The sequence below is a fragment of the Taudactylus pleione genome, unplaced genomic scaffold (genome assembly GCF_031769625.1).
Source record: "Taudactylus pleione unplaced genomic scaffold, aTauple2 ptg000760l, whole genome shotgun sequence".
NCBI lineage: Eukaryota > Metazoa > Chordata > Amphibia > Anura > Myobatrachidae > Taudactylus > Taudactylus pleione.
The window spans coordinates 3679795-3689864 of NW_028285162.1; the positions used below are offsets into that span (position 1 = coordinate 3679795).

The following is a 10070-nucleotide window of genomic DNA, read 5'->3' on the forward strand; positions in this document are numbered from 1 at the left end:
TATAATATGGATATAGGGTAGGCAGCAGAGATGCAAGTGTAGGGACCCTGTACCCTCCATACAGTAGCTATAGAATTCAAGAATTGCAAGTTGCTCCTCTAGAACTAATATATGAGAACTCTTGCTATTAGTGTTGATAAATGAAAAAAGATGGAGTGTATGGTACAAAAAAGTCTGTATTTTACTCAAATGTCACAGGTATCCTAACGATATAATAGTAAACACAATCAAATAGAACTATACAATAGAATAATTCTACTATATAAAAGCAAAAATTTGTCCTTCTGTCTTTCAGAACCAAAGAAAAAAGTAGGGCTGGTTGCTGGGGCACTCTGATGTTCTTTTAGGTTCTTGGTCCAAAGTATGTTTACCTCTCTATATGGTTAAAGTATCTAATGGGCATAGCTCACTGATTAGGAGGCAACAGTCTTCATCATATATTAGAGGGCACTTAAGAACTATTTGGATATGTACAAAAATTTGACAAGATGTGTATTAACCCGTAATCTATGTCTGAACGTGACGATCTATTTGTGTAACAATTAAAGTATGCTACATGCAAATACTTTCTTTGAATTCTGTATTTTCTAACAAAGTGGACTCCTCTCACAAGATAGTCCTACATACAGTATAGCTTTGTATGTACCAGGGCTTTTCACACCATTATATTTGGCAATATACCTACAGCCATACCACACTATATATTCCCAATCTTGTCTGATCTTGGAAGCTATAGAGTGTTGGGGCTGATTAGTACTTGAGTGGGAGACTACCAGGGAATATCAGGTGCTGTAGGTAAAATATATAGGAGGTGAACTGGGAAAAGAATGGTTACACAGCATATCATTTTTCAATTATTATTATTTCCAGGGTTTTGACTGTGTTTTCAGGGTATCGGGGTAATCTTCTCCTTATACAATTGGTGTATGTGTCAATTTTCTCTGACATACTATAGCTGGAGATTGATACTGTTGTATTAAATAAACAATAAAAAATAAATAATAATCAATTTGCCACACTCCATATCTAATATTGCAAACAAACTGGATATAGTGTGGGGACCTTCTTAAATTTTAAACATTTATTATTAAAAGTTATATTTTATACAGATTTTGATACAAGAGTGCCCCAGCAACCAGCCCTACTTTTTTCTTTGGTTCTGAATGATAGATTATGGGGTTTGGGAGCACCACCAATGTAGTATATGGTATATTATAATATAGAGATGTAACATGTTGGTATATAATAAATTAATTATAGAATTATAAAGTTCTGTGTGGTACCACACTTTTTTCTGTGGTCCTTCTGTCTTTCTATACAGATCCACAGTTTACAAGCCACGATCGTGCAATTTTACATACGAGCATTAAAAAATTTGAAATCTAAATTAATTACTGTTAATTTTTAATTAATGAAAAAACACAATTTTTGCATAGCATTTGCCCTCTGCAGGTCAGGTACGGAATAACAAAAGGATTTAGCTTATCTACTATTTTTTATTTTCTGTCTTCTCTACTAAATATAAATTAATTACTGTTACTTTTTAATTAATTAAAGAACACAATTTTTGCATAGCATTTGCCCTCTACAGGTCAGGTATGGAATTACAAAAGGATTTAGCTTATCTACTATTTTTTCTTTTCTATCTTCTCTACTATATCAAAGTGAAAAATTGTCCTTCTGTACTTCTGTCTTTATATACAAATCCACAGTTTACAAGTGAAGAGCATGATATTTTACATATGAGCATATTAAAACACGACAGAGGCAACTGAAGAAATGTTAAATCAAAATGAATTACTGTTAATTTTTAATTAATTTAAAACCCACAATTTTTGCTGGACGCTCATTGTGGGGCCTCACGGCATATGGGTAGGGCCTCGGAGCAAGCATTTTGTGTTGTAATGTTTTGTCATGATCTTAATGTTTATTATCGAAGAGAACTTTAGCAGGCTTTGCCAGCATTCTCAGCTCTCTGACTATACCAAAGTACGCAACAACATTTACTTCTTTCTTCCTACTGTGTCAAAATAATGACTTTGCAAGGACCCTGCTGTACTGTGAGCTGCCAAAATATTACACATGGAATGCTTCTCCCAAAGTTTTTCTGCACAGAAAACAGGGAGTCACTGTAGATGGTCATCCTGGTATCAGAGCAACAGAAGCTCTTGGCCGTGTTTACACTTTACATCCAACAAATTTTTAATGCTTCTATCTCCGAAGTTTGCTTTACACCATTACAGGTCCTACTTCCTTCGAAGACCTTAGGACTGCTGATGGGGAAGTTTGTCACACTTTTTGTGAGGGATGCCTAAGGAGAGGTTGGTTGGAGGATGATGTGTAAACAAACAGTTTAAAAGTAATAGTACACTCAGATCTTCACAACAGCTTTGGTTAAACACAGTCACTATTATTGCAATAGCAGCATAACACAACAACCCAATATAGAAAAACAGTGGTGTTTAAAACAGTGATTCCAGCAAGGCACAGGTGGATTGCTCAGCAGATAATGAATGCAAAGGTCACATAGCAGTATACTCAACAGAGGTAATGCACAGTAGTGAAACACTTAGCTGAATAAATCCTTCAGGAAGACAGCAAGGATATCAGGAACAGCAACCAAGAACAGGGCCCGAATGACAAGGCTCCAAGAAGAACTATCATGGGCAAGGAAGTGTGGAACTGACTGCCTTATAACAGCACTCAAAGCGAAACAGCACTTTAATTAAACCTTTGAATTGCAGCTGCTGGGCTGCATGTTGCAGTAACAAAGCCAGGACCAGAAGGCACTGTGACTGCAAAGAGTCCTGGTAGCTTAGCAGCCACTGGGATCACCAAATAACGCAACTTGCATGGTGCAGAATCCCGGTTGCCTAGCAATGACCGGGACCCACTATGGAGAGCCAAGATGGCGGCTTGTAACACCATGTAATCTTTAGTAACCTAGCAGTTCCCACCATTGAAGTCAGACAATGGATGCCCAGCCAATGCATTTCTATTAGAAATGCAGCAGCTGAGCCGTAATTCGAATGGTACCATCCTTAGAGGACGACACATGTCCGTGGGTTTGTTTTTTTTGAAGACATGGATGCCTACATGGACAGAAGAGGACTGGATCAAGGAGTATGTGAGTATGGAATGTTTTTTTTTTTTACAGGTTACATGGATGCTACATGGAGAAGAGGATGTGAATGGCTACAGGGATTGTAGGTGAGTATGTGTGAGTGTGAGTATATATGTATTAAAATATTAAAACATTCGGTGTTCGTGTCCTGTAGCTTTTTAAATATTTATTTTACAGGCCCTTAATGCTCTGCATTCTGGCACTTATGGTTCTCCAAGTACTAGCATGCAAGGACAGGGGAGCCTTGGTGCGATCTCTAGTTCTCTGCAAAAGACAATATTATATGATCTGTTTTTCAACATCATCAACCCGGCTCCCACACTGCCCAGGTGTGCTCTGAAGAGGGGGAACCCCTTTATTGGGGGTTCCCCACCTCCCCATGGATCCCCATCCTGGACTGACTAGTTAAAGGTGATGAAAGCTTTGGCAAGGAGACCTGGTGAAAGGGTTCCACAGCTGTGGCATTACACCTCCGCTAGAAAAAGTCCATGCTGGTTGTAAAAAATACAGGGGACCCCTACTCATTTTATTCTCTGTATTTCCACAACCAGGACTGAGCCCAGTGCTGGTTGATGAAAATACAGCTCAGAAAAGCTGGTTGTGCTTTTGGGGGGTCCCCACATAGTTTTTTTATTTTTATATTTTAATAGGTTTTTTTAACAGACTATACTTGCTAGCCTGAAGCAAGTCTATTATTTAGCGAGTAATAGGTCAGTAATAGTTTATGAGTTAAAACTTGCACTCTATTACATTGGCCGAGTTGTATCTTCACAATAGCAAAAGATCTGGATGCGAATTTTACCATTGTGAGTCGCAGGGGTGTGAGAAACATGCGAGTTTGCATTTTCTCGCAGCCTATTACATAGGGTGAGTTCTAAAAATGTGTGAGTATAGCTCTATATTTGCACATTTTTAAAACTCTGACCCTATTACATAATTTACATTTAGCCCCTGGTCTGTCAGTACCGTTGTTGCTCCATATAAGCAGGTTATTGTCTTTAATGTGTTTTTTTTCAACCTTGCAAGATTAACTGCAGGAAGAAAGAAAGGATCACTGTGGAATTAAATGATTAATAAATTGGTGAATTACAGAATGTGGAAGTGTTTATTTTAATGAAGTATTTTTTCACAATGTCTGTTTTTTATTTAAGTTACAGCATTTTTTATGGGCCCTACAGTTCCCATACAATTGCCAGAATAACCAATTAGTTTATAGCTGCCAGAGCTTGCAGGGATCAGTAGTGTCCCATTCAAAATAGATGTTTTGATGTAACACTTTTTAGTCCAACACCTTCTACCCTCTAGAGCTCCAGTGGTTGCAGAACTGAGCTGTTTTTCTGCTAGGGGACCCAGATTTTTTCCTGCAGGGAATATCGTTGTGTGCTGAACAGGATAAATAACATCAGGAAAGCAATCATCAACAAAACAGATCAATAGCTTCATACAGGGCAAATCTCAAGTTGGCAAAGGAGAACTGCTACTGTTTCAAGAAGGATTTCTAGCATAGGACCGTATTCAATTTGAGCCGAGCCGCGACAATTTAACGCGATAATGTAACTTCACTTATCGCCTTATTCGGCTGTTTTATAGGTGTTAAAGTATCACTCGTGCCCGCGTATCCCCGTATTCAATTTGAAACTAGGCGAAAACGGGACCCGGCGATACTTGGATCGGCGTTAAAAAAACTGGAATTTTCGGGAAATAGTCCTAGGACCCCCCTAAAGATGTCCAGACATGGGGGATCACTACCCCCATTTTTGGCTGCAAAAGAAAGTCGGGTTTTTAAATAGCTGCGGCAGGTGTTTTTTTTCCCCAACTTTGGAGAAGTGATGCAGAAGAGCATTTATATTATTTTTTTCATTTTTAAAAATGGTCCCATCAAATTTGGGATATATGAAAATGGGTACTAGCATATTTTTAAGTTCCAAAATGCATTTTTTTACATTTTGGCAAAAATGCACCTGCCACGGCTATTTAAAACCCCGACTTCTTTCAGGAGTTAAAAATGGGGGTACCCATAGTGATCCCCCATGTCTACACATCTTTAAGGGGGTCCCTAGAATATTTCCTGAAAATTCCCATTGTGTTGTACCTGTAAAAATAAAAAATAAAAATTACGTAAGGTCCCCCCCCCAAAAGCCAAACCGCTTGCCAGCCAGTGGTGGTTTCTAAAAATCTGGGGAACAAAAATTGTAAGGTTCCACCGTATTTTAGAAACCAAGCCAAGGCTGCAGGGACCAGTTCTGGATTTAAATATAGGGGTAAAAAAAAATGTGGGGAACCCCCTATATTTAAGACCAGCACCAGACCCAACCGACTGGGGTGTAATGCCACAGCCCGGAGACGCAATCACCAGGGCTCCAGGTCCAAAGCATTAGCAACCCAAATCGGTCAGCGCAAGCCGGTGATCGCGGGGGAGTCGGGGACCCCCCAAAGAAGGGTCCCCCCCCTCCTGAGCACCACAGGCTTACTCTGAATCCCGGGGCTCTTCCTCATACCCCTGGCTTGGTGGGTATGGAGGTAATGGGGGGGCCAAATAATGTAAAACTATTGTGTTTTACAGTGGAACTACAAGTGCCAGCATGCCTGCCATTTTGCACTTGTCGAAGAACAAGTGCCAGCAGACATGCGGCACCTGTAACTTCACTGTAAAATAAATAGTTAAAAAAAGACAAAACACGCACACTGTGACAGTATAACTTTATTACACACACCTACCCATTCACACATACTTACCTATACCAGATGTATCTGTCCCCTTCTCCAGTAGAATATCCTTAATACATGGCTTTGCAAAGAAAAATTCATACTCACCTATATCCTGGCACTGGTCTCCGCAGTAATCCTGGTACTTGACAAAACAAAAAAACAAATATACACGACCCACGCAACAGCTATGAGTATGTGTGTTGCCACACATACTCATAGCTCCCGAATGCCAGCTGACAGGACTGAATGTGGCATTGCAGTCCCATCAGCCAATCAGCGGCCGCGCTGACTGTAGAGCGCCCGCTGATTGGCTCCGGCTACTGACAGTTCCCACGTGGTGTGACTCGCCCACGTGGGAACTGTCAGTAGCCGGAGCCAATCAGCGGATGCTCTACAGTCAGCATGGCCGCTGATTGGCTGATGGGACTGCAAAGCCCTGTTCAGTCCCGTCCGCTGGCATTCGGGAGCTATGAGTATGTGTGGCAACACACATACTAATAGCTGTTGCGTGGGCCGTGTATACTTGTTTTTTTGTTTTGCCAAGTACCTGGATTACTGTGGAGACCAGCGCCAGGATATAGGTGAGTATGAATTTTTCTTTGCAGAGCCATGCAGAACACTTTTTGTTCCCCATATTTTTAGAAACCACCACTGGCTGGCAAGCCTGGGGCAGGTTTGGCTTTTGGGGGGGGCCTTATGTAATTTTCTTTTTAAATTTTTACCCTGTTTATTTACATGTTAAACAAAACGGGAATTTTCAGGAAATATTCTAGGGACCCCCCTAAAGAAGTGTAGACATAGGGGAGGACAAAGGGTACCCCCATTTTTAACTCCTGAAGGAAGTCGGGGTTTCTAATAGCCGCGGCAGGTGCATAAATGCGGCTTGGAATAATGTGATGCAGAAGAGCATTTAGAAGTTTTTTTAGGGAAAAACAACTATACCCATCAAATTTGGGGTACTTGAAAATGGGGTTCAGCATATTTTAAAGTTGCTAAAGTGACTTAAACATATCATGAAAACCCCCCCTGCCGCAAACACCTGCAATCAGAAAACACTTGGGGCATACTTGGGGACCATTCCAGAGTCAAGTTCGCTAATTTTTAAGTTTGCACCCCAACTTTTTTTTTTTGCCCCCTTTTTCAAAGTACATTTTTGGGGTGTCCTTAATTTTTTTAAATTTTTTTTTGACACATATTACCTTTGGGGGATTGTTTGAAGGCTGCACGGAAGTTCCCAAAATGTTGCACCCCAAAACCCCAATTTTGCACTTTTTACCGCCTGCCATTCATAGGCGATAATTTACCGTCTATTACATTGCATTGACTTTCCGCCTAGGCGGAAAGTCTTTCAAATTGAATACGGGGTAAAACTAAAACAGGCGATAATGACATCATCGGCGGTAAATTACCGCAAATCCGCACTGAACGCCTCAAATTGAATACGGCCCATTATCAGTGATAAGGCTTCCAAAAACTGTTCTAAAACCAGCACGAAAACCAGCCACACCAATTGTGGTATTGAACTTTGAGTATGTGAGAAGCTCATTACAACCCATATATTCCTCTTCAGTTGTATGAGTAGATGCATTTGAAATGCATACAACTTAGCATTTGCACTTTTTCACAAAAGTGCAATTCTAGGAAAACATTCATCAATCTTCTAAAAACTTTACCTACCATATAACATTAATGCATAATAAAGACTATTACAACGTACCCTCAATATCATTATTCATTTCAGACATAACTATCCCAGGCTTATGAAAGTCTAAATTAATAATAATGTTGTTCCTAATTTAGTGATAGGTTACAGTTTCTTGGGGCCGGCCATAGGCATTGTAGGCAAGTGCCTAGGGGCATCTTCTTTCTCAAGCCTAGGGCCAGCGGCGGATGGGACAGTGGCAGCTATCAGCCAGCATGATCACAGCTCAGCTCCGAGTGTGCAGCGGTCAGAATGAGCTTCTGCACATGCGAAGAAGCTCATTCGATCTACAACTAAAATGGCCATGGGAGGGCTGCTGCACATGCCCAACTGCAGTCGCTCCTCCAGTGGACCTATGTGTAGCTCATGAGTCACACCTCACAGCTGCACCTCCATAAGGCACCCACCAAGTCCAAAAAGCATCCAGAAAAAACAAGCAGGGGCGGCCACTACCTGGTCCTGACTCTTAAGAAGAGTCTTAAATAAGTCAGCTGGGAGAGGGGTGCTGGATGAGGCCGGGGGTGCTGTGCTGGGAAAGGGCGCTGTGCTGAATGAGGAGTGCTGGATGAGGGGTGCTGTACTGGGAAAGGAGTGCTATGCTGGGAGAGGGGTGCTGGATGAGGGGTGCTGTATTGAGAGGGTTGCTGTGCTGTGAGGTGGGCAGTGCAGGGGGCAGTTTGTGGTGCTGTGAGGAGAGTCAGTCAGTGCTGAGAGGTGGGCAGTAACTGGGTCAGTGTGTATGATATATATATGTGTGTATATATTAGGGGTGTGCACCGGCCACTTTTCGTGTTTTGGTTTTGGATATGGATCTTTCTTCGTGTTTTGGATCTGGATTGGTTTTGCCAAAACCACCCTTCCGTGTTTTGGGTTCTGGGTTTTGTGTTTTGGATCTGTATTTTTTTTAAAAAAAAGCATAAAAACAGCTTAAATCACAGAATTTGTGGGTTTTTCTGCTCCTATGCAATTATTAACCTCAATAACCTTCATTTCCACTCAGTTCCAGTCTATTCTGAACACCTCACACCTCACAATATTGTTTTTATGGCCAAAAGATTGCACCAAGGTAGCTGGATGACTATGTTAAGCGACACGAGTGGGGGCGGCACAAACACGTGGCCCATCTAGGAGTGACACTGCTGTGGCAGACAGGATGGCAGTTTGAAAAACTAGGCCCCAAACAGTACATACTGCAAAGAAAAAAAAGAGGTGCAAGATGGAATTGTCCTTGGGCCCTCCCACCCACCCTTATGTTGTATAAATAGGACATGCACACTTTAACAAACCAATCATTTCAGCGCCAGGGTCTGCCACATAACTGTGGCTGAAATGATTGGTTCGTTTGGGCCCCCACAAAACAAGCTGGCAATTAATGTGTCCCTGCACAAACTGGCTCTACGGAGGCAAGATGTCGTCTTCATCCTCCTCATCCACCGATTCCTTGGCTAAAACAGGAAAAAGGAATTTAGGTGTCCCTGGACTGCTTACGGTCTTAGCCAAAGTTTCTGAACTTGACAGTAACTTTTTATGAACGCGCTGCAGGTGCCGTATAAGGGAGGATGTTCCTAGGTGGTTAACGTCCCTACCCCTACTTATTTCACCTTTACATATGGTACATATGGCAAGACAGTTGTTGTCCGGATTTGGATAGAAATATTGCCAGACCAAAGACGTGGAATGTTTGGTCTTCTGCCCAGGCATGACCGTGATGGGCTTTTTCATCCCACGGACAACAACTGTCTCCCCCGGAGCCTGATTTAAACAAACCACATCACCATCAGAATCCTCCTCGCCAACTTCCTCCTCAGTGCCAGCTACACCAGTATCCTCATCCTGTTGTACTTCAACAGTGACATCTTCAATTTGCATATCAGCAAGTGGACTGTGGGTGCTCCTTTCAGCACTTTCAGGGGGCGTGCAAATGGTGGAAAGAGCCACCTCTTCTCGTCCAGTAATGGGAAGGTCAGGCATCGCAACCGCCACCACACTTGGACTCTCCTTGGGGATTTGTGATATCTTATTAGAACGCACAGTTCTTCGCTGTGCTTTTGCCAGCTTAACTCATTTGATTTTTTTTAGCGGGAGGAGGGCTTCCATCGTCATGTGAAGCTGAACCACTAGTCATGAACATAGGGAAAGACCTTAGCCGTTCCTTGCCACTCCGTGTCGTAAATGGCATATTGGCAAGTTTACGTTTCTCTTCAGATGATTTAAATGTTTTTTTCAAGGTCATTTTCCTGAACTTTGTCATTTGAGATTGTATGTGCCCTCTACTATGACATTGGGCATCGGCCTTGGCAGACGACGTTGATGGCATGTTATCGTCTATGTCATGACTAGTGGCAGCAGCTTCAGCACTAGGAGGAAGTGGTTCTTGATCTTTCCCTATTTTATTTTTATCGGAGAAAGTTTGGTTCTCCATTTATGTTATATTGATATATACGTGCGGCTAAGGCGCACACAAACACAGAAAATATTTTTTTATTTTTGCTGGAGGGTAGTGCACTTTGTGGGTTACACCACCCTTTAAGAAAT

The 10070-nt window shown here is 41.8% G+C and overlaps 1 pseudogene; it reads left to right on the top strand.

The window, feature by feature from the left end:
- Window positions 1–679: 679 nt before the first annotated feature.
- LOC148476958 (5S ribosomal RNA) lies at window positions 680–798 on the top strand (annotated as a pseudogene).
- The last annotated feature ends 9272 nt before the right edge of the window (window positions 799–10070 follow it).